Consider the following 27327-nt stretch of genomic DNA (forward strand, 5'->3'; position numbering starts at 1 on the left):
ACGACTTCTGGTCGACTCCGAGATTGAATTCCAATAAAAATGAATAAAATGTGCACAAATTTTCAACTTTTTCCTATATTTTTGCCTGTATAGGCTAATGTGTTAGTTTTTCCTTACATATTCATTAGAAAGGAAAGAAAAATCGAACACATCAATACTGTTTCTGTCGAATCGTACATTGAAAAATAGCAAAGTTAGCAAGTTTTTGTCGGTTTTCCTTTTTATACCCTCCACCATAGTATGGAGGGTATATTAAGTTTGTTTTTCCGTTTGTAACGCAATGAAATATTTATTTGCGACCCTATAAAGTATATATATTCTTGATCAGCGTAAAATTCTTAGTCGATTCCGTTCGTCCGTCCGTCTGTGGTAATCATTCTAGCATCCACAAAAATGGAGAGAGGACGGTACCTCCCGATTTTCGGTATTTTGAAAATTTTAGCTGCAATTTTTAACCGAACTACCTGTAATTTGACATTTGAGGTTTTAAGTGACCATGAAACTTCTCCACCAAACCTCGTCAACATAGGTCCGTGTTTTTGGTATAGACCCCATATAACGGTACCTCCCGATTTTCGGTATTTTGAGAATTTTAGCTACAATTTTTAACCGAGCTACCTGTAATTTGATATTTCAGATTAGCAGTGACCCTAAAAATCGTCAATATAGGTTCATGTGTTGGTGTAGCCCCCATATAACGGTACATCCCGATTTTCGGTACATTGAGGATTTTCGCTATATTTTTAACCGAACTAGCTGTAATTTGACATTTGAAGTTCTCAGTGGCCACGAAACTTCTCCACCCGCAATAACGGTATCTCCTGATTTTCGGTATTTTGAGAGTTTTTGCTTAATTTTTTACCGAACTAGCTGTAGTTTGCAATAATCCATTTGGTTCCTAAATAACGGTACCTATCGACTTTCGGTATTTTGAGGGTTTTTAGCAACAAGCTTTAATCGAACTAGCTATAATTTGACATTTTAATTTTCAGTGGCCACGAAACTTCTACACTAAAGTTCGTCAACATAGGTCCTTGTTTTCGTATAGCTCCTATATAACGGTACCTCCCGATTTTGTTATTTTAAGGGTCTACATTGTTTAATGGAAGTATCATCAACTTGACTTTTGAGGTTCCCTGCAGTTATAAAACTTTCCCACCAAAAACTATAAAGATAGGATGTCTCTTTGCTATAACCCCGTGGCTGGTACCTTTCACCTAATAATTATTCCATATTAATTAGGACTATTTTATGATGGAGGGTATAAAAAGTACGGCCTGGCCGAACTTAACGACTTTTTACTTGTTTTGTACTAGTATATTGTGGACGGAATTCTTCCGCGTGAGAAAATCTTTAAGCTTTCAAAATTTGTGAAAATGATGGGGCAATACAAATCGTAAGGACTACATGCAATAAAAACTTTAAGCAATTCACGACCAAGTTTCAAACTGGATGTAAGCCAACATTTTAGTGTGCATAGCCAAGGAGACCCCCAGTTGTAAAGCTCAATAAAAGCCATTTTTCATAATTTTTTCCGAGAAAACTACGTAACTTTTTGGCAGATTTTCATCTTCATCTGAAAGAGAAAACAAATATTACGAAGTTTTGAGGCCGTATACGAAACCCTGTTTTTATTAAAGCATTTTGCGTTGCCAACTCTATCTCGAAAACTAATAAACCTATTGTCATATATTTTTGTGGCCGATTTCGAGAAAAACACAGTCTATATGCTGCATACAAAATAAAATAAATTGTTCCCATCCAATGCTTATACTGAGGCATTATTGTTCCGATCGACTTAAAAATTTGACCACATATTCTATGTTAATTATACTTTCTACTTTTTTTCTGAAATTTATAAATAGGGATCACCTCTAAAACTAAAATTCAGCGCTCACAGTTTGAACTTTGGTGTGGAGTGGATAATTTCATTGATATATTTCGGATATATTGTGTACACCACTCAGCACGTAGGCCGATGGATGTTTTTTGTAACTGAAAACTTAGCAAACGATGGGATTTCGTGCATGAAAATATTCTACAAAAATGTTGCTACGAACATTTTTTGTAGGGTCAGTCCACTAGGACAAGAAATCGACATTGTCATGTTTTCATTGTCCTTTATCACTTTTACCCGATCCTTTCTCATGAAAATTCTATGATTATGTATTTCATTGAATACACATGAACTATATCTGTTCCTGGCGGTTATTTGAATGTCTACATCTAAAGCCCTCATTGAGTATATAATGAATCCTAGAAGAACGATTCACCGTTTGTCAGACTTCTGAGTTATGTCGGGATGAATAAGTCGTTGACCAACAACGAATTTATGATGCCTAATTTAGTGGCGTAACCATCCGAATTTGTTATATAGTTAATAGATTATGCGAAATTCACCGAAATACATAAACAAACGGTTTTTTGAGAAAGTAACGGGTAAAACTGATAAAGGACAATGAAAACCTGACAATATCGAATTCTTGGAAATGGGAAACCTACATATAATTTCCAGTGGAACATTTTTGTAGAAAATTTCGTTTTGTTTTACTTTTTGAATTCAAGAACAAAACGGACATGGAAGGAACTGAGCTAGAAGGACATCATATGAAACATAAAAATGATGAAACAATATCTCCAAACAGAGATATAAAGCTAGTTTCGCAATGATTGATGGGGGTCAATCAAAAAAATCATTATGTCATGACTCATAAATTTCAGCTATGGGATCCTTTGGGGTTCTCAATTGTGGCTTTCATTCCCAAAAAGAATATTCCTCCCCCAGATCTTAACTTCCATTTTGTGTCACAGGGTATTAAGTAAGATTTCACATAGAGACCACAATGTATTTAATAGAAGACAAGGATGACTTCTCATAAAAAACAAGATGAGAATACCAATAGAGGTTAAAGGTCCAATCTTAATTGGATTGTCATAGAACTTTACATTTGTTTGCAAAAATGTAACGAATCAATTGGATCAACAAAATAGGGATAAATACAGTGCCCGGCATAATTATTTTGACAACATTTACATTTGTGTTAAAAGGCATATAATTATAATCAGCATTAATATAGCAGGATATTAACAGTTTAGGATTTTTCTTTGTCCTCTCAGCTAAATAAAAATTAGTGGATCAAAAAAATTCCAGCTTTATTTGTGATTATGTAGGCGAATGTTTAAAAAGGGAGGCAAACGCAAAACGGCATAAGTATTTTGACACGTCATAATTATGTTACTTTTGGTACTTAATGGAACCTTTTGGCAACAAAATTAATTTATTTAGCTAAATTAGTAACATTTAAGAAAAAATGTACTTGACAGTCATAGATTTTTAATTCACATAGGGAATGTTGGTGTCAAAAATTGTAGTGAAATTTAAAAGTGAATTTTCGGTGATAAATGTAGCTAATGTTTAGACATTGCTGCAGTTATCTATTTATTTCGTAACGAATTAATCTCAAAATACTGAAAACACAGTAAATATGCGCGATCTAGTCAGAAAATGTGAAATTACAAAAGATGCTCTCCGGTAAATAGAGTAGAACTGCAAATCTAATCTTACTTAAGCACACAAATCCTCATCTTCTGAGCAATTTCGATGTCAAAGCAAACTCTCTATTAAGACTAGAAACTCTAAACATTAGAAAAAAATCAATTTGAATTCATTTTTTGCCATTCCACTCGGTTGATAAATCATACCCACAAAAATTGTCAATTAGATTTTCAATCGAAATCATTTGCACCCCATCGATCATTGTTGTGGAGCATATTGTGGACAGATAAAAATATATTTGAACATAATTCATTTTAAAATACACTTTTCAGTACGCTTGAGTCAAAAAACCGCCAAAATGTTTGATATCTTTGTGAAATAAATATCCTTCTGATGCTATTGCCATGCCCAAATGTACCCAGGCATCGGAATAGGTTGATCCACCATTTAAAATACTGTGATATTTAATTTTTATCGACAATGCTGTGGGCTATAATGAATATTTTGGCACTTTTAACAATTTTTCATAACTACATGGTAGTAAAGTGATCGAAGTGTTATGTATTCATTTGCAGAACACTGCTACTATGGTAAGGCTGAATTTTGTGGTGCAAGTTTGGAGCGTATTTCGGGTTCAAACTAAAAGTAGTTTCCTCCAAATGACACATTTGTAAGAGAAAAATGTTCCTACTCTCATTAAAAAGTGGAAATCCGCAAAATATTCCGAGATAATGGGAGAATACCATCGAAAATGTTGTTTAATGATAAATTTCTTCAATATCCCTAAATCCTTGAAATATCGATCCGTAAATGGGTCCATAATGGCACAAATGTTTGTGAAACACGTTATTTTTAACGTAACCAATAATAATCATAAGTATAAACAAAACATTTTTAATTTTTGAGGTCTAAAAATCAATAAAACAGTTTTGTCAAAATACTTATGCCACGCAGTGAAATTTTATTTCCATTACAAAAGTGCAATCGTAAATTTGAATTGATAAAATTTATTGCTAATTTTAAGTACTCTAGTAAAGGATTAGCCAGAATATTTTTTCATATTTTTGTAGAAGACTAATCCGGTAAAAAACCAAAAACATCATTTTTTCAAACTTGTCAAAATAATTATGCCGGGCACTGTACACTTCACTTCAGAGCATAGTAAATATCCTGTGAATTGTCCTTTAACTTAGTATAATATATAATTTGCATACATATATTCGTATACCTTTCTTTTAAAATTAATAATGATTTTTAAAAAAAATGTTATTGTTCCAAATTTAATGTTATATTTCTACAGCGTGGACTCCAGCAAAATTGCTCGACTCCGGCTCGTAGACTCCGACTCCGAAACCCTGCTTGGAAGTGTGAAATATTTCCGCAGAGAATAGTCATGTTTATCCATCATAGGACTATACCTCCCGATTTTTGGAAATTTCGAAAGTTTAGCTACATTATCCCAATAAAACGCCTACAATTCGGTATTTATTCTTCGTTGTGGGTATATAATATTCTCGCAAAAATATACTATTCATATCCAGGTTTTTATATAGCTTCCAAAGAACGGTATATGTCCACGTTTTGATATAGCCCCATAGAACGATGACCCCATATTTTTGGGAGTTTTAAAGTTTTAGTCTCATAATCCAATCGAAAAGGCTACAATTTGATATTCATTCTTCGTTGTTGGTATAAAATATTTACGCAAAGAATACAGTGTATATACGGAAATGATGGCCTTCATAAAATGGTACCTCCCGATTTTCGACATTTGCAAGGTTTTGAGCCACCTCATTCAACCGAAATGGCTATATATTCGTATTTAGTCTGCCTTTGAAGTATAAAATATTTTGGTTGAGAATTGACGATACAGCTCCACGTTTTGATATAGCCCCGCATAGAATATAATTTATGGTAGAAGGCATAAACAATTCGGCCCGGTCGAATTTACGCCATTTTTACATGTTTTTAACAAAGTGTTGTTTCATTGAACACGTATTATTTTACACTCCTAAACATAAAAACCTCAATAATTCATAGTAGACTTATAAATGCTGGTTCAAGCGACATTTTACATTATCGGGGTTTTAATTTTTTCCAAAATGTGGGGTTTATCGCGTTTTCCCACTCATTGAAGTTAATGTTTATAGAGTTTTAGTAGTCACGCTTACTAAAATAATATCCTTATTATCTGTAATTTCACATTTTTGAAAAATTGGGCTGACCGCGATATTCTACTTCCGAGATGACCATTCAGGATCAAGACAGTTATTACCGTAGTATTGCAAACAATTTTTAAACATTACCTTAAAAAATGTTAGATTTCGCGTTTTCTTAAATTTTTTTGTGGGGGAAGTACCCCGCCCCCTCCATTTAGCCCTATGAAAAATAGCTTACGATCTATTCTCAGACCTAAAAAAAATCCGATCTCGGGTTTCCATATTTTTCTAATATATATGGTAATATTCAAAAATGTTTTACAATCGTTGAAGTTGAGGTTCACCATTTAATAAGTCGCGAATTGTCAATATATTCTATATAATATGAATATATTTATATTAATTGAAGTGTTTTAGCCGGGGTCTCATAATATAGACCATAATAAATAAATTACGTGGAAGCTGTGTTGGTGGTAATATAAAAAAATGGGTAAAAATGTGTTGAAGTTAGCAAGTTTTTTTGTGTTTTTTCTTGATTTCTGGTCAAAACAGGGAAAATTCGGACCTGAGCTCAAAGAAAGAATTGAAGAATACCCCTTGGGCAACATGGTTCTGATGTATGACTTCTCGATATATACAGTGCATCCCCCTTAAATCGATGCTGACATTTTGAAGTTTTGAAATGGGGTTTTTTTGAATTTTTCTTATAATTGGAGGGCGCAACCAGATAATGACCTAAACTATTTATTGGATTGTAGAACTCGTGATTCCACGTCGTTTGATGTATATCTCATGAGTGTGTTCCGTACAGCTCCCTAGTAATAGGAGTCCAAAGTCGAATTTTTGGTGCGTAAATTTTCATTAAAAACCTATTTTTTGGCTTCAAAATTTACAACTGTGACACAGGTACCCTTGAACCCCGCGTGATTTTAGTTTTTTTCCGCGCCGGATTTTATGAGCCCTACCGCGATGAAATCCATCCACTAAAACCGCTGATATAGATACCCTGAAAATAGGAAAATAAGCAAAATTTTATTTTGAATAATCCGCATACTAAACCGCGATTTCCCTTAAATTTTTTACATAAATGGAATCCTTTATACGCGATTATAATATTTGTCAAAAAGGTGTGTCATAAATTACAGAGATTCGGGAGTAGTATTCGTATTTAACCAAAAATAGAATCAGGTAGCACATCCGCGGTTCTTGACGAATCTGTATAAAATTTGTTTTATTGACGTATTTTTAACAGGGGGTCACTGAAATCGGATGCGCCTTATAATCATATGAACATCGCGTTATTTTTACCCACATGAAGCATTTTGGTGTAGTAAGATGCAACTGATGGCACACTTTGGTCGCTGAATGAAACATGGAAAAATGCAAAAATATTGGCAGAGATGCACTCGCTCTATGCGAAAAGCACATGCGCCTCAACTGATTTTAACTATTTCCCGCGTTATACGGTTTTTAACTTTTATGTTTTTTCTTTGATTGTAATATCAATATTACTCTTTATTTCCTAATTCGATTGCTTATCTCACTAAGCAAATATATTTTCACGATGATAAACTATTTTCCTTGAAGAGGTTTTAGCAAAATAATTCAGGTTTTGTTTGGAAATTTAGCGAAATAGTAGAATAACTCCCAAAAAATTTTCTCAAAATTTTCGTATTAAACCAAAAAATATATTCTTGAAATAATGTTCCAACAATAAACTTTTGTCTTTTGTTGTAGCTGCAATATGCAATTTAAAAACCTAATCTATACAATTTTGGTCTCACATTTTTCTGGACATTGTCTAGATATTTAGATATTAGATATTTTTATGGACTCTGAGTTAGAATAAATACAATTTACTCCAAGATTCCTTCATTATTTTTTGATTTTCCGCGAAAATGAAAATAAATTTAGCAAACATTTAGGCGTCTACGGATAGATATTAAATGTTGTTACCGATTTATATATACATTTTGGTATTACAACACAAAGGGCATTTTTAAATATTTTTTCTTTATAAGGGAATAAAACCCCCCATAACTTTTGGGCGCAGCATCCAATTTTGTGAACGCGAACAGATTTGAAACCACGGTTTTTTTCTTAACCCATGTACCAAAAATCGTGAATGTGCTTGTAAAAAAAATTTTTAATTTTTTTTCGATGGAATTGTAAAGGAAATTTGAAATTTACCATATATCACCAATATTTTTGAAAATTTAACAAAGCTGAAGCCAAGGTGTACCCTTTTAGAGCGCGCGACTCGTGATTGTATATTATACAAATTAAATACTTTTGGATAAAATGAAATGTTTTTGGACGTGGCAAAAAATATTGGCCTTAAAAGATAATTTGCGTGGAAGCTGTGGCTATATTTATGTTAAAAAATTGGTAAAAATGGGTTGAAGCCACCATGTTTTTTTTTTGTTTTCTCTCGATTTGTGAGTAAACCACACTTCTCTAGAGTTTCCTGTCAAAGTAAAAGCAGAAGCAAACTAAATAAGGATCATCTCACTAGTGTAGTACTTTTCAAAATTTCGTCCGCTTCTACGATTAAATGATGCTGACATTTCGAAGCCAGATTTACAGTGTTTTTTTGAAATTTTCTTCTAATTTCATTCCGCAAACAGGTTTTTATAAAAACCATATATAGGATTGTAGTACTTGCGATTCTGAGTTATTTGATATGAATATTGTGATTGTAGTCTGCACAGCTTCATAGAAATCTGCATCCAAATACGAAAATTTTGTGCGAACATTTTTCTAAAAATCATATTTTTCGGGCCTAATTTTAATAACACTGCAATGAAAAAACTTGTACAGCATCCTCGTTTTAGCGGAAACAGAGATTTGAAAACTTCACTGATAAGGGAGCTACATTAATTTTATCCGAAAAAATAGTGTGTGATGCTACATCCACGGTTCTTGATTGATCGCCTTGAAATAGATATATTTCGATATAGATTTTCATGGTGAACACTAAAATCGGATGCGGACAAAAATTGTATGCACTTTCCGCAAATTAGCGATATTTTATAGGTTTTTTAATGCTAGGATACAGCCGATGCTACATCTTAGCCTCCAGTGTAAATTTCGAAGAATATATATAAATTAAAAGATATAGTCTTGCTGTACATGAAAATCACATGCGGACAAAATGATTTTGATAATTACGCGATTTACTAGTATTTTAAAATTCATATAAATTAAAATGGTTTATTTGACCTCTGTTTCCATTTCAGAAGCTTTGAGATATATCCTCATCAACCCAATTACCTTCCCTAATGGGAAAGTTTTAATATGAATGTCAAAAAAGCAAAATCCGTCTATTATATTGGGAGACTTAAGCAAATTGAAGGAAGTATTCCTATATATTTTTCCAATATTTTCTACTACATAATGCATGTAAAAAAATACTTTTCCAAACAAAAAATGATTTTTTTGACCAAAATATGTGTTTATTTTGGCTGTAACATCGAAACTATAACACCAATCTCTATGATTGTAGTCTCATTTGATTCGCCACAACGAATTTTTATATAATTTTATGACCACTAAATGGGCCTTAATTTTGAAAAAAGTTGACTTATATTCAATAATTTATCAATTTTATGTACATTCCGCGAGTTCTGTGTAATATTTTGCAGGTATTATGCAATCTACTCGCTGAAGTCACTTCGGGAGAACTTTTTTGTAACAATGGTGCTCATTAAAACAATTAGCGTTTTTATAATATTTTTTTCTTAAAAAGCGAAATAAAAGCGCCATAACTTTTGTCCGCAACAACCAAAAATTGGCTCGCGACCAGATTCGTACTGATTTTTTTTCTTAACCTACATATCAAAAATCGTTGATGATGTCAAAGATTTACAGATTTAGTGTATTCTGAGACCTATAGTAGAATTTTATGATGAACAATTTTGTAGAAAATTTGGATTTGATATGATCACATTTTAAAGGAGTTTTTGAAAGATTTTCGAAAAAAAGACCAAAAAGACCCTTTTGATGAACCGCATGATGGTTAAACTTTTTAACAAAAATATTGCCCACGTCCTCCTCTGTAATGTTGCCAAAGACACTATATACCTAAAATGCAAGGATTCCAAGATATCTTAACTCGAATATTTCGAAAAAGCTAGAAATGGGCGGAACTTGCCCCGCTTACTTTGGTTACTTTCCGATGTAAACGTGAAAAACGCCGATACACGTGTCTCATATTTTTAGCTTTACTTTCATACTCTACTCAGTTTTTCTTGTCATTTTTTTGTTGTCGCACAGTGTAATTTGCCATAACCCCTTAATTTTTAAACCTTTTTGTCCGATTTATGACCAAAAACCTAATTTTTTAAAGCCAAAAATTGAAATGTTGTCATTTTCTGTCCACCATTTCCGTAAAACGTAATATTTTTACAAAATCGATCGATTAATGACTAGATTTTGATGTCATTGTTAGTCCATATTTGCAATTTTCCTTGCGGCAATTCTCAGTTTGAAGAAGAGAGAGGTGAGGCATGTGGTAACCCTTTGCCTCTCAACACCTTCTCTCACCGACAAACTGACAATTGCCGCAAGGAAAATTGCCTAATGTAAATATCGAATTAAGCCCACACAAAATATATGACAATCGGATTATTAGTTTTCGAGGTAGAATTGACACCGCAAAACGCTTTATAAAAACAGGGTTTCGTAGACGGCAATTTGCACAAAACTTCTTCATTTTTTTACCAAAAAATTTAAGTTATCACAAAAGTTTCGTAGTTTTCTAGGAAAAAAATCATGAAAAAGGCTTTTTAACTGGGGGTTACCTCTTAAGACTCTCGAAGAACTCTTAAATGTTTGCTTATATCCATTTTAAAACCTGGTCATGACTTGCTTATAATTTTTACTACATGTAGTTCTTATGATTTGTATTGCCACTTCATTTTCACATAGTCTTCTGCCAGACTATGAACATTTTCATGAAAATGCTTTCAGCTTATGGAAAAAAGGGAGAAAGGGATCTTCTTTACCCTTCTCTCTCCTAAAAGTTAAAAAAATTTTCATGTTATATTTTCAATGTCTACCACAAGAGATATTTTCTCACGAAGTAAAGTTCCTCCCAGAATATTCTCGTGCAAAAAACTGGCAAAACCGACAAATAATTTCTAACTTGTATTTTGTTGCTATTTTCCAATGTTAGATTAAGTAGAAATAATATAGATATGAATTGTACTTCATATTTATGTTCTGTATCTAAGTATTATATTCGAACGGAAGCCCTTTCTAAAGAATATGTTAGGAAAACCCAATAGATTAGCCTATATGGGTCCAAATATACGAAAAAGTTAAAAATTGTGCCGGAGTCGTGAAAAAAATTGGTCTGGAGTCGGAGTCGACCCAAAAACACCTAGACTCCGAAACCCTGGATTATACCACTACTTATTCTTATTTTACCCTACACCACTATGTGGGGATGTAACAAACCGTAATAATGAAATGTCGCGAAAAGCTGAGTCCGTACATCTAAACCTTGTAACCACCAAGTAACGGAAGCGACTGGGCCCACGCTTACCAGCTCAGCGACCCCTGATTGTTTCTAAAGTGGCACTGACTCATCCGACTGTCGTCCTACAAAGCAGTAACTGTGTGCCATCAGTTTTCCACTGAGGGCATTGGAATCCCATCCTCATGCCAGTCAGGAATAGAAAAGGTTATTAACAAAAAAGCTGCTCGGGTGAAGGAGTGAGTTGTAAGCATTCTTTATCTCCACTTTGACGATAAACGCCTTGAGAGCTTTGAATATCTCCACTTTATCTCCACTTTGACTTTGACGACCTTGTGAGCTTTGAATATCGGCAATAGTTATAATGACTGAATCTGTAGTATATAAATTAAGTTTAAAATTAAAAGGTAGGAAACCTCAAACAATTACAGAAGTACTCCAGAATGTGTTAGATGTATTCAACCTGTGTGAATCAATTGTGATGATTGTTTTCAATACTTGTTTTTTTTTATCTAGTTCGAAGACAGTCCTTAAATAAAGTTCAAAAAACGTCTAACTTTCCCGCTTAGATTACAAAATAATGCCTGATTCCACCGACGTAGCCATAGGATATTAGCTTATGCTACACATTTTTTTAATTTTTGAATAAAATGTTAAAATGTTTTAAATGTTTCAAGAAATATGTAAAGTATTTGGAGGAAGTCTTACAGAGAATAATTTAACTACATTGGTATACTTATTGTCCATCATATTTGAAAGTATAAAGACTACTGAACACGTTAGGCTTTTTGAGCAATTTTCCGCATAGTTGTTGTTAAGTTTTAAGGTGTTGTTTAAGCGTTTATTCGTAATTTTAGGCTGACTGCATGTGTTACTGAGTTCAGAACAAGATGTTTATTTGTATTTGTTAAACGTTTGTTGCATATTACGTCCAATACATTGGCTTATAAACAACATGTAGAAAAAACATTCTTGCGATCTTTTGTTTTTGAAATTTTTGATAAGAGCAATTCAACAATAAAAGATAAAATCGTTTCTTAATTTTGAGGTTTTAAATTTTTGTATATTATATCTAACAAGTTTTTGTAATGAACTATTTTGAACATCATAACAATTACAAATTCTCTATTATGTTTGAAATTTGAAAAAAAAACTCTATCAACCATTTTTTATGATATAATTCTGTTCCACCGCAGTGTCGCCCGTTGAGATTATTTGAAACTGGTCTCTTGCTAGAAGTTAGTAAATGCCTATTGTACAAAAAAAGGATTTTTCTGTCGTATTTTTATGTTTTGTTCGACCTTTCGAATGATAATAAAATCAATATTATTGAGGTTAAAGTTTATATTTTATTTATTGCATATTATTTCCAATATTTCGAAATTACATTGAATTTCATCTTTAGGGATTTTTCTGTCGATTACTCATTGAATTGTATTTTGGGAAGTACTTTCAATGGATACACATTTCTAGAAATGTTCCGTTTTCCTTCTTCGGCAAAGGACTTTGTGACGACAAACAAAATCAAACATGTGAGCAAAGGCTATAGTCGGGACGGGGCCGCCATGTGATAGCCTACACCACTGCCCCTGTGCATAAGCTTTTCACTGGTAAACATTTCTTTTAGGGAATATAATCCGACTACCACAAAATTTCGTGACCATCCGATCAAAATTACGACCTGTAGCGTGATTAAAAGGTTTAGATGGACAGACGGACGGACCGACGGACACACATCGCCAGATGTACTCAGCTCGTCGAGACATTCATGTTGGTATATAAGTATGGGTCTACGACCATTATTTCGATGCGTTACAAACTTTTTGGCCAAAACCAACCCTCCCAACATAGTGGTATAGGGTATAAAAAAACTGGTCGGAAACAGGTTCTTCTTCGTCAAAATCTCAACAATATCAGTCGGTTTTGGACAGGAATATACCCTGAGCCTGTGTGAACTGAAACTTTCAATTATGGCCAGATCGAACAACGGCTACACAACCAAAATCCCTTAACCCAAAGCTATGTATTAGGAGATTTTCAGAATTGTGTAGGCATTTGCGTACTTATAAACTTGCCAACAAAATAAAGATTTCATCATTGATCACAAATGTTGCGGAGAAGGTACCTGAAATGGACCGAACCAACATAGTTTATTTTGGAAGTAGATATTATTTTGGGGGTCATTCCTTTTAATAGATATTGCGCCCACCAGTCATTTCAGTTCTTCACCAATGTGGACAAAATAATCCAAAGTTTGGTCCAAATCTGTTGCCCCATTCAAGAAAAATCGCACATACCGCTTTAGCTAAAATTCTTGAAAATTGCGGAAAAATACCAGAACGAGTAGACCGAAAATCACCATCTTCGAAATTTATATAAGGCTCGCAGAAATATCGCGATAAAAAAGTTTGAACCAACGCAGTATCCAGTTCGGAAGTTGTCGTGTGCACATGGTTGGTGCTGTAGGTGATCTTTACAGCTTTCGGGCCATTTTCTCTGGAAGTATGGACTTGCCCCTGAAAAAACTTGTACTGTAGTAATAGGGGACCCGAGAACGCTTGTTGCACAAAAGCAAAGCGTTTATTTATTTCATATTTTTACTTATAACTAAATTATTAGCATAAAGGAACACGGTGCTCTTGAGTCAAATTTAAATGGAAGGTGCTTACACCTGAGAAGTTTTTGCGAATTCTGAAACTACAATGTTCATAGATGAGAAAAATCAAAAAACTAAAAAAATCGCCGGAGCGCTTATTAAATAAATCGCGATTCAAGTTGACATTTTAGGGGTTGTTTAGGTTTTCACGATTTTGCTTAGAAACCGCAAGTCCTATCAAAATGAGATTGAAGAAAATGAAAGCTATGAAAATTCTCTACAAGATTGACCTTTACGGCATTTTTGTAGGTTTTACCATTTTTGAGATATTGAAGTTCAAAGTGGGACAATGCACTGACTGTATCACCCCCTTATAAAACAATGTCATGAAGGGTGCGCCTTAACTAACTTTTAATAAAAACCGCTTACACAGGGGAAGTTTTTGTCAATTCTGAAACAACAATGTTCATAGATGAGAAAAAATTCAAAAACAAAAAAAAAATCGCTGAAGGGATTTTTAAATAAATCGCGGCCAAAATTCACATTTTTAGGTGTTTTTTAGGTTTTCACGATTTTGGAAACCGCAAGTCCAATCGAAATGGAGCTAAAAAAAATGTTGTTGCTGTGAAAATTCTCTACAGGATTGACGTTTATGATTTGTTCTCAGGCTGTACCATTTTTGAGATAAAGAAGATCAGTTTACATTTTTTGGTTTTTTTGTCAGGGTTTCGCGATTTTGCTTGAATACGGCAAGTCTTATCGGCATGGGACCTGATAAAATCTTATAGCTGTGAAAATTCTCTACAAGAATGGCTTATGTGATTTTTCCTAGGTTGTACCATTTTTTTAGATATATAAGTTTAAGTTGGGAAATTGCAGTCATGACATTGTTTTATAAGAAGACGATAAAGAATTGAATTGAATTTGAATTGTCCCAATTTCAACTTCTATATCTCAAAAGTTGTAAAACCTACGAAAATACCATTAAGGTCAATCTTGTAGAGAATTTTGATAGCTACAACATTTTCTTTATTACTATTTTGACAGGACTTGCGGTTTCTAAGCAAAATTGCAAAAATCTAAACAACCCCTAAAAATGTCAACTTGAATCGCAATTTATTTAAAAAGCGCTCCGGCGATTTTTTTAGTTTTTTGATTTTTCTCATCTATGAACATTGTAGTTTCGAATCTGCAAAAACTTCCCAGGTGTAAGCATCTTCCATTTAAATTTGATTCAAGAGCACCGTGGGAAGTGAAACCATATTTACTAATTATCCAGAGAGGTCTTAAACTGCACTTCTCTGAACATTTTAGAAATACTCTGTGGAAGGATATAGAAAGAGTGGATCGATATTGTCCGTATTCGAAGTTCATCGAAATTTTGACAAAATATCACGATGGCCAAATTTTTTACAGAATCGGTTGATCTGTTCTAGAATTATCGTGTTCTCCAGGCAGCCACCCAGATGGACGAACATAGCTACTCGTAAGTGGACTCCAAATTTTCTGAAACACATTTCTTCCAAACACTCTTTGCCCTTAAAACCATTATTTCGTGAGGCACATTTTGACTAAAGGCTGAGAGTATAAAAAATGTAGATTGGGTATAATTGTGTTTATGGATTTTTGCTAAAAGAATGTATACATTAGGGCTATAACCAAAAAAATACCACCACATAGCCGTGTAGAGCATGGAAAACTATTATGAAATACGGTGCCAATTTTTCTCTATCGCGAAAAAAGTTTCCGCACCAAATGCATTGAAGTTCAGAAATGCATTTTTTAATTTTATCTGTCATAACAACATATTTGCTTTTGATTAAAATTTTTATTTTTTTGTAATCTAATTTAAAATCATTATCAAAGCGTTCTGGACCAATTTGTTCTCAAATCGCGCCATTTCGGACCATATTAAGATTTTTTGACACTATTGCAAATTTTGGTTTTTCTTTATAAACTCGTGAATTTTTATTTATATTTTTTGTACATATCGGACAAGAGAATTTGGGGTCATTTGCAACGAATTCGCGAAAGTTACAGGCTGTTTTTGTTGACCTTGCCTGTGAGAATTGTATTTGTTTTCAACAAAAATAAAACACCAGTACCATGTGGGGAATTTTGTCCTAATAATGAAAACGCGTTTCTAAGATCGATTCGATGAAAAAAGTTTCAGCACCGACCGCAATTACTAAACTAAAACCCTTTTGATATTTTTTCTACTTATAATTTTAAATTTGCTTTGTTTGAATAAATATTTATAAAAAAATACAATTCTCACAGGTAAAGTCAACAAAAACAGTCTGTAACTTTCGCGAATTCGTTGCAAATGACCCCATATTCTCTTGTCCGAGAGTTTAAAAAAATATAAACATAAAATTCACGAGTTTATAAAGAAAAACCAAAAATTGCAATAGTGTCAAAAAATCCTAATATGGCCCGAAATGGCGCGATTTGAGAACAAATTGGTCCAGAACGCTTTGTTAATGATTTTAAATTCGATTACAAAAAAAAATAAAAATTTTAATGAAAAGCAAATATGTTGTTATGACAGATAAAATTAAAAAATGCATTACAGAACTTCAATGCATTTGGTGCGGAAACTTTTTTCGCGGTAGAGAAAAATTGACACCGTATTTCATAATAGTTTTTCATGCTCTACACGGCTATGTGGTGGTATTTTTGATATTTGCAAAAAAGTGCAAAAAGTTATATCCCTAGTATACATGTATAGACCTTGGATTGGCGCCAGAATTTAATTTTAAAAGAATTCAAGACTGGTTGCGAAATTTTTCCAATTTCCTGATCAACTTATGAGAAGATCCACGATAGAAAACCAGAATTTCTATAAGAGAAGTCCGACGATTGTCCCGCGATTGGGTGCTAGAATTTCATAATGGATAGACTCGCTATTACTCAGCATTAGTTTTCTATCAAGAAAACCACTATCAGCCTTCAGAAATTCTTTGCGATAAGATCTACGATTGGGCACCAAATAAGTGCAATCGGTTTCTTATGACAATAGCAACAATTCAATTTCCGAAATTGACTATATTCTGACACGACAGCGTGATAAAAGACAAAAAATAAGACACGTGTCTCGGCGTTTTTTCCTTTATTTATATAACTCCTAAATATACCTGTAAATATAAAAAATACTACTGGATAACGTCATGATATCCGGACGTTCCCCCTGCATAAATCAATTCTCTACTAATCTCATTATCCTTCCATAAATTACTCAATAAAATTGGAGTAGAAAATTAAGGCCGTGATTTTGAACTTTTGTGAAGTAGGAAACAAGGGAAAGGTCCTCAGTATTCCATGTAAACAAAAAAGTTAAACCTTAAGATACTTCTAAGGGTTTCCGATTGTATACTCCTTATTTGGTCTTACCGCAGTGAATTCACTGAATTACATAACATTCACTGTAGTTGTGAGTTATTTGATAAATGATACACCCAAAAATATATGCGATTATTAATATATCCATTGTTTTGAACATGTGTTAACTCTGATATACTGTCAAAAAGAACAGGGGCATTGGTCAAGAAGTCTTACGTCATTTTAATTAAAATATAGTAATGAACATTATTTCATCAGTAATATAAGTCCAAAATAAGGTTTACGTCTTTGCTAAATAAGACATTTTCGCTAACATGAACTTTCAAAATTTTGGTCAGGTGGGCCCCCCCCGAAATGAAATCCTGGCTACGTCCCTGCCTGATTCCATTATTTTTTATCTCTCTTAAATTTTACCGACATTCATAAAGATGCTCATATATGCAATATGAATAAAATTCAACGTTTTTTTTTTGCTTGCATGAATCACACAAACGTACATTGTACATCACAAGAAACAGAAAAAAACAACAACAAACAAACGAAGATTTACATTTTCATGTTGTGCTACTTGACATTTGGCGCTTCATCTTGGCACTTTACCCCAACATCTTGAGTGTGCTTTTTCGAGCCTGCTCTTCAATAGATAAGTTAGGCGGTCTGTCTACCGGTCGTTTGGTCGATGCTTATGAGCTTTTGCCATCTATGCAAGTTGGCATTTCTGGCGACCCATCTTCCGGAGATACAATTCGCTTGTTTAAGTGATGCGCATATAAAACAATTTTTTCTCTTTAAGCGGTTGCATAAATCAACATGAAAAAAGGGCTAGCTGAGTGCTTTCCTTTCAGTGGCAGTGGCAGTGTTGTTATTTTGACGACTGAAGAAGCTCTTGAGCTTGAACTTTAATAGAAGCAACCGTGTTGTGTGAGTTTGTGCAAATGTTGCTGGTCTGTCTCTTTTGTGAATTTACCGATTAGAAATTAAAATCATGTTGTGTTCTTTCGGTGTGTTTTCTTTAAGAACAATGATGAAATGTATGCAATTATTTTTAGTATTTCTCCAGGTACATGCATACATACATATGTACATCTCCTCACTGGGCTAGGAGGACCTGCATAATATGATTTGTTGTTTAGCATAACAAGCTCATATTTAAATGAAGCGCAGAACAAGGCAAAAATGTACTTGTTTTACATTTTGTTACCGCCATGTTAAGGTAACAGAAGCTATTCAGCCGATTATTGAATAATGCAATCATAATGGTTAGAAGAGAACGAAGGAAGGAATGAATGTATATACCAAAATACCAGCTGTCATAAGATGTGGGTATTTTGTGATCATAACAATTTCCATGGAATGAATTGAGTTTGTTATTCAAAAATTATGTAGAAACTAAGTACACATTGTTAAGAAAAACATTTTTAGTTAAGAAATGTTTAGGGCCAGAAAGTGTTTGATGGCTAACGCAAGGAAGGGATCCAAACATATCAATAATTTTTTCATGTACAAAACAAATGTTTTAAATAAATATTATAAACATTTTTAAAATATAAAATACAAAATATAGAATATAAAATAGGAAATATAAAACATGAAATATAAAATAACAAATATAAAATATGATATATAAAATATAAAAATCTATATAAATGAAAATCAAATGTCGTTCGTTCGTAATGGCATCAGTTGAGAACGGCTGGACCGATTTGGATGATCCTTTTTTTTTTTGAAATGTTCGTCATAATTGAAATTAGGTTTTCTGTAAAGAAAATTTGACCACACCAACTTTTTTTCAATTTTCAATTTTAATATTTTCTACAAAAATTATGTGAGGAAATGTACAGCGATGGCCCCCGGTGAAGATAGGGTACACATTTTGTTGAATTTCGGAAGGAGCGGGGTACTTCACCTATACCCTATTTCTTTAAAAATGCTATATTTACAATAATTGCGATTGTATCGGATTGTAAATTAATTTGATAGACTATTGTGATTGTGTATCCGACCTTATCTACTTTTTAGGACTCAAAGACTTGACCATGCAAACTTTTTAAAATATGTTACATCTACAAAACTACTGAACCTATTTTCCTGGAATTTTCAGGGAATGTACAGGGATGGCACCCGGTGAAAATAGGATGTATATTTTCTTGAATAGCGAAAGGGCGGGGTACCACCTTTTGCTATATTTATACAATTGGTTAGGAATATCGCACAAATAAGTGTGAAGAGAGAAAATCTTTTGTCTGCATATATGTAAGTGAATGATACTGAACTAAATAAGACCTTACATAGTAATGTCAGCAGGGGCTATTTTTCTCATCACAAAGTAACCCCTCGTATATTTGGTGACAATAAAACTTGAGTCCCAATCTTTCCCAGGCTAGATGAGTTTGACATTATGGTTTATTGTTTTGATAGCCATTAACGGGATTATAAAAAAATTAAAAAAAAAATCCACGGTTATTAGAAAATATTTTAAAAAATCCACGATTATTAGAAAATATTTTTAAAAAACTGCACGATTATTAAAAAATATTTTTAAAAATCCACGATTATTATATTTTTAATATTAAATATTATATTTTTAATATAATAATCGTGGATTTTTAAAAATATTTTTTAATAATCGTGCAGTTTTTTAAAAATATTTTCTAATAATCGTGGATTTTTTAAAATATTTTCTAATAACCGTGGATTTTTTTTTTTAATTTTTTTATAATCCCGTTAATGGCTATCAAAACAATAAACCATAATGTCAAACTCATCTAGCCTGGGAAAGCCTGGGACTCAAGTTTTAGTGTCACCAAATATACGAGGGGTTACTTTGTGATGAGAAAACAAGTAAGAACAGACTATAGTCGGACGGGGCCGACCATGTGATACCCTATACCACTAAACGCGTCTTCTTGGGATAAAGTTATAAGATGTGCATTAGAAATTTTACCAATTTTCACACAAAAGTTTTGATCAATTTAACCCGCTAAATATTATCCGATCATACCGTTGACTTGCACACTACTTCTTCATCTCAAACCAAAACTACGTTTAAAATTTCGCGCCGATCGGACTATTATTGCGACCTACAGAGCGGCTACAAAATCGAGCAAAAATTTTGTTTTTGGTCCATTTCATCCCTTTAACATTTCACGATCATCGCCAAAAACTAATCAGTTCTATTCTGGTCCAAACCCGACCTCCATACTAAATTTCGTGACAATCGGTCCATAATTGCGGCCTCTAGCTTGATTACAATTTTTAATGGACGGACAGACGGACGGACGGACACACATCGCTAAATCGCTTTATCTCGTCGAGATATGAAGTTTGGTATACCACATGAGGGGTCTACGACGAATATTTCGCGGCGTTACATGAATTTTTGGGAAAACAAACTTATTATACCCTTTTCCACATTGTGGTATAGGGTATAAATAGCCCCTGCTGACATTACTATTAAAAATATTTTTAAAAAAATCCACGATTATTAGAAAATATTTTTAAAAAATCCACGATTATTGGAAAATATTTTTAAAAAATCCACGATTATTGGAAAATATTTTTAAAAAATCCACGATTATTGGAAAATATTTTTAAAAAATTCACGATTATTAGAAAATATTTTTAAAAAATCCACGATTATTAGAAAATATTTTTAAAAAATCCACGATTATTAGAAAATATTTCAAAAAACTCCACGATTATTAGAAAATATTTTTTAAAAAATCCACGATTATTAGAAAATATTTTTTAAAAAATCCACGATTATTAGAAAATATTTTTTAAAAATCCACGATTATTAGATAATACTTTTAAAAATCCACGATTATTAAAAAATATTTTTAAAAATCCACGATTATTAAAAAATATTTTTAAAAATCCACGATTATTAGAAAATATTTTGAAGAAATCCACGATTGTTGGAAAATATTTTTAAAAAATCCACGATTATTGGAAAATATTTTTAAAAAATGCACGATTATTGGAAAATATTTTTAAAAAATCCACGATTATTGGAAAATATTTTTAAAAAATCAACGATTATTGGAAAATATTTTTAAAAAATCCACGATTATTGGAAAATATTTTTAAAAAATCCACGATTATTGGAAAATATTTTTAAAAAATCCACGATTATTGGAAAATATTTTTAAAAAATCCACGATTATTGGAAAATATTTTTAAAAAATCCACGATTATTGGAAAATATTTTTAAAAAATCCACGATTATTGGAAAATATTTTTAAAACATCCACGATTATTGGAAAATATTTTTAAAAAATCCACGATTATTGGAAAATATTGTTAAAAATCCACGATTATTGGAAAATATTGTTAAAAAATCCACGATTATTGGAAAATATTTTTAAAAAATCCACGATTATTGGAAAATATTTTTAAAAAATCCACGATTATTGGAAAATATTTTTAAAAAATCCACGATTATTGGAAAATATTTTTAAAAAATCCACGATTATTGGAAAATATTGTTAAAAATCCACGATTATTGGAAAATATTGTTAAAAAATCCACGATTATTGGAAAATATTTTTAAAAAAATCCACGATTATTGGAAAATATTTTTAAAAAATCCACGATTATTGGAAAATATTTTTAAAAAATCCACGATTATTGGAAAATATTTTTAAAAAATCCACGATTATTGGAAAATATTTTTAAAAAAATCCACGATTATTGGAAGATATTTTTAAAAAATCCACGATTATTGGAAAATATTTTTAAAAAATCCACGATTATTGGAAAATATTTTTAAAAAATCCACGATTATTGAAAAATATTTTTAAAAAATCCACGATTATTGAAAAATATTTTTAAAAAATCCACGATTATTGGAAAATATTTTTAAAAAATCCACGATTATTGGAAAATATTTTTAAAAAATCCACGATTATTGGAAAATATTTTTAAAAAATCCACGATTATTGGAAAATATTTTTAAAAAATCCACGATTATTGGAAAATATTTAAAAAAATCCACGATTATTAAAAAATATTTTTAAAAATCCACGATTATTAAAAAATATTTGTAAAAAAATCCACTGTTATTAAAAAATATTTTTAAAAATCCACGATTATTAAAAAATATTTTTAAAAAAATCAACGATTATTAAAAAATATTTTTAAAAATCCACGATTATTAGAAAATATTTTTAAAAATCCACGATTATTAGAAAATAGTTTTAAAAATCCACGATTATTAGAAAATATTTTTAAAAATCCACGATTATTAGAAAATATTTTTAAAAATCCACGATTATTAGAAAATAGTTTTAAAAATCCACGATTATTAGAATTTTTTTTTTTTTTAAATCCACGATTATTAGAATTTTTTTTAAAATCCACGATTATTAGAAAATATTTTTAAAAAATCCACGTTTATTAAAAATATTTTTAAAAATCCACGATTATTAGAAAAACTAAAAAATATTTTTAAAGGATCCACGATAATTAAAAATATTTTTAAAAAAATTCACGATTAATAATTTTTTTAAATCCACGATTATTAAAAAGATATTTCTAATAAATCTACGATTATTAAAACAAATATTTTGAAAAAATCCACGATTATAAAAAAATATTTTTGAAAAATTCACGATTATAAAAATAGTTTTATTATTTGTTTTATATTAATATTATAAATAATAAATATTATTAAAAAATATATTTAAAAAAATTCGTGATTATTAAAAAAAATTAAAAAATCCGCGATTATTAAAAAAATCCACGAATATTAACAAAAATATTTTTAACAACTCACGATTATTAAAAAATATTTTTGAAAACTCCACGATTATTAAAAAAACTCCACTATTATTAAAAATTATTAAAAAAATATTTTTTAAAAAATCCACGATTTTTAGAAAATATTTTTAATAACTCACCAGTATAAGAAAATATTATTAAAAAAATCCACGTTTATTAAAAAAATATTTTTTAAAGATCCACAATTATTAAAAAAATCCACGATTATTAAAAAAATATTTTTAAAGGTTCCACGATAATTAAAAAACAAGTAAGCAAAGGCTATAGTCGGACAGGGCCGACCATACGATACCCTACACCACTACCCGCGAGTTAGCTTTCAGCAATCGAAGTTTCTTTCGGACAAATAAGCTCATTGTAAGAAATAAATTTTTGGAGTCTGCAACCTTATCACATTAAGTTTAAATAACAATATAATAATTGTTCCACAAACATCACAGAAGGGACAGGGCGTGCACCACGATTCATATTACAGCAATAGTATGGGGCCTACTGTTTATCGCCGAGTCCGAAAGGCATGTCTTAAAACACCACCTGTAGAGAAGTTGTACATGGTTGAAATACTAATAAAATGTCGCCAACTTTACTGAGGGGTATTTTGCCATCGTTGGAAATTTGATGTTTGCTGGCCGGAATCGAACGCCCGACCTTCAGCGTGCAAGGCGAGTGTGCAAACAATTGTACCATGGTGGCACCAACAAGTAATTTTAGAACGGACATTTAGTCTGGACCTAATTTTTTGCATATTTGGACATATTTGCTAAACCATATGCAAGACTTTGTGTCCTAAATATCCCATCGAATTGGCTGAAAGTTTGTATTAAGTATTCGTTCATCACAATTTTCGACCTGAAATTTATCGGTATAGGTCCAGGTCTTCATATAGCTCCCATAGAACCGTCCCTCCCGATATCCGATATTTTGAAGGATGTGGCCTCAATATCAAACTGAAATGGCTGACATTTTGTATTCAGTCTTGGTTGGAGGTAAAAAAACTTTCCACCTGAAATTTGTCGGTATAGGTCTAGGCGTTCATATAGCTCCCATACAACGAAAGCTCCCCATTTTCGACATTTTGAAGATTGTGGCTCTGGTTACAGATTTCTCTATTTTATTGACTTGTCTAAAGTGAATTTCAAAGAGAAAAATGTAGATATAAACATTTTAGAAGATATTATTGAAATATATGTAGCATACGAAAATATGTGAAATACAGAAATTTTCCATATGCAAAACAAAAATAATATTTGCATATGCATAATTTATACAGTTCGCATATTTTTTTATATGTGACATATTTCGATTGGAATTTAATTTGAAGCCAAAAATATGCAAATTTTACAAAAATAGGTGTTGCATAAAATTCCGCTGTCTACATATCATTGAGCTAATATTAATCGGGGTGCTCTCATTGATATGAGAGAAGGCTCCCTTGTCCCTACTGGGATGTTTGTGGAACAATTATATACAGTACATTTTAAGAAATATTCTTAAATTTGAAAATTGGCGTTGTTTAGCAATTTCTGTTACATCTTTAACTTTTGGACAATTGGACAGGTAATATGATAGGGTTCCACGCAATTTGTAAGAACTGGGAATTTGTCTGTCATGATAGAGACAATTTGTAGCATGGGAGGAAGATGTGTTCTCTTCACAAAACTCATTATATCTTAGGGAGTAGGTCCGTTACCAAGCACACATATTATTGCACTTTTCATCAGAGGAAAGATCGGTAGTTAATTTTTCATATATAGGCGACTTTGCCGGTATATGGCTTCCAGGGATTCAAATATGGACCAAAAATAAAATGTTTTTATTTAGCATACAAAAGTAATGGTCCATTGCACCCGCTAAATAATATCAGATCATCATCAAAAATTGTAGGCATCTTCTTCGACCTAAACCCCAACCTCGTGCAAAATTTCGTGACTGTTGATCTATAGTATGCTTTTGATTACATTACAAGCAAAACACTCGATATATTAGACTGTAACTCTGTTATGTGACTACATAAATCAACATAATTGGCATTAATTGAAAGGGCAAGAGTTGTCCTTCCAAATATTATTTATGTGGGCGGAATGTGTGGTCCAGGAATAAAGATATTACCGGTATATTGAAAATTTTCACAATCTTCACACAAAAGTTGTGGTCCATTTAACCCTCTAAACATCATCCGATCACCATCTCAAATTGCAAGCTTCTTCTTTGTCATATAATCTTACATTATTTAAAATTTCGAGGCGATCGGACTATAATTGCGACATACAGAGCCGCTACAAAATCGGATAAAAATTTTGTTTTTGGTCCATTTCACCCGCTAAATATTTCTCGATCATCACCAATAAGAATAGGGATCTATTCTGGCCTGAACCCGACCTCCATACAAAATTTCGTGACGATCGGTCCATAATTGCGGCCTGGAGCGTGTTTACAATTTATAATGGACAGACGGACGGACGGACACACATCTCAAAATCGCTTTATCTCGTCGAGATATGAAGATTGGTATACCACATTGGGGGTCTCCGACGAATATTTCGCGGTGTTACATGAATTTTTACCAAAACAATCTTATAATACCCTTTCCACATTGTGGTGTAGGGTATAAATATTTTTAAAGGATCCACGATAATAATAATACTATTTTTTTTAAATCCACGATTATTAAAAAGATCTCTCTAAAAAATCTACGATTATTAAAAAATACTTTTGAAAAATCCACGATTAAAAAAAATATTTTTATTATTAAAAAAAAGATTATAAATAATAAATTACATTAAAAAATATTTTTAAAAAATACGTGATTATTAAAAAAATTAAATAAATCCGCAATTATTAAAAAAAAATATTTTTAAAAATTCCACGAATATTAAAAAAATATTTTTAACAACTCACGATTATTAAACAATAATTTGGAAACTCCACGATTTAAAAAAAATATTTTTGAAAACTCCACGATTTTTAAAAAAATATTTAAAAAAAAATCCACGATTATAAAAAAAAACATTTTTAAAAAATCCACTATTATTTTTTAATTTTAAAAAGTCCACGATTATTTAAAAAAGTATTTTTACAAAATCCAAGATTATTAAAAAATATTTTTACAAAATCCAAGATTATTAAAAAATATTTTTAAAACATTCACGATTATTAACAAAATATTTTTAAAAACTCCACGATTATTAAAAAATATTTTTAAAACATTCACGATTATTAACAATATATTTTTAAAAAATCCAAGATTATTAAAACAATATTTTTAAACAATCCACGATTATTAAAATTTTTTTAAAAAAAAACCCACGATTATTTAAAAAAATATTATTACAAAATCCACGATTATTAAAAAAAAATTAAAAATCCACGATTATTGAAGAAAATTGTTTAAAACATCCACGATTATTAAAAAAAATACATTTAAAGGATCCATGATAATTTAAAAATATTTTTATAAATATTCGCGTTTTTATTATTAGGCCAGAAACTTTTATAGAAGCTCTCCTAATTACATTATAGATGAAGATCCTGGAGTAGATGAAACGAATTTTTATAAATTTATTGTCTCCATTATTAAATGTTGAAGCGGATTTTTAAAGAAAACTTTATTCCACAGTTTCAGATAGCGATGATGATATTGCACTTCCGTTATTTTAACAGATCTTGCTTTGCTTTTATCACTGACATAATCTGGAAGACGCCGATGCTATTTTTTTAGCATGTGATCAGGAGATTTTACCTAAAACCCTGGAATTGTTTTAAAAAATTGTTGATGGTGCTTTGGTGTAAGTTATTTTTCCAATGACTACGCCCCAAACTACATTTGTCGTTTGCCGATTGTACTGTAGTAGTACGGCCTTAAAATCCAAGTTAGGATTTTTTCTTTTTTTTTTCTTCAGTTTTGTAATATTATCAGTCAGAGTAACACTATTTTGGAAAATCACGAAAATTGCTGCATTAGTTTGCCCGCATATCCGGGTTAAAAAGAAAACATATTTTTATGAATAAAAATCAAATCGTAAGCCGACGTAGGTTTTTATGGAAAGAAAATTTTACCACGCCCACTTTTTCAATTTAAAATTTTTCGGCAAAAACTACTGAACCTATTTTCCTGAAATTGTCAGGTAATGTACAGGCATGACCCCTGAACTGGGAGTATTCGAATTAACCATTTTTTCGCGAATTCGACCTAACAATTTTATTAACTTTTATAACAATGTGTAACAAAATGGAGGTGAAAGTCTGGGGCACGGAAAATTCCTCTTGGGGAAGAAAGGCCTTGGTGAGTATATTAAGAACTCCGAAGGACAGATCCGCCGTGAGTCGAACTTCCGCGTTATGGCGTAATTAAATTTTTGCTAGAGACCCTATAAGCCATCAGAAATTAGCGTTATATATTTGTTCTGTGTTGATTTAGCTTATTTTTGAGATGACATGTCTCCAGTCAAATCGAATGAGGATTATTTTCGTAGAT

The sequence above is a fragment of the Musca autumnalis genome, unplaced genomic scaffold (genome assembly GCF_047663935.1).
Source record: "Musca autumnalis isolate F117 unplaced genomic scaffold, ASM4766393v1 scaffold_3, whole genome shotgun sequence".
In the NCBI taxonomy this organism is placed as follows: Eukaryota; Metazoa; Arthropoda; class Insecta; order Diptera; family Muscidae; genus Musca; species Musca autumnalis.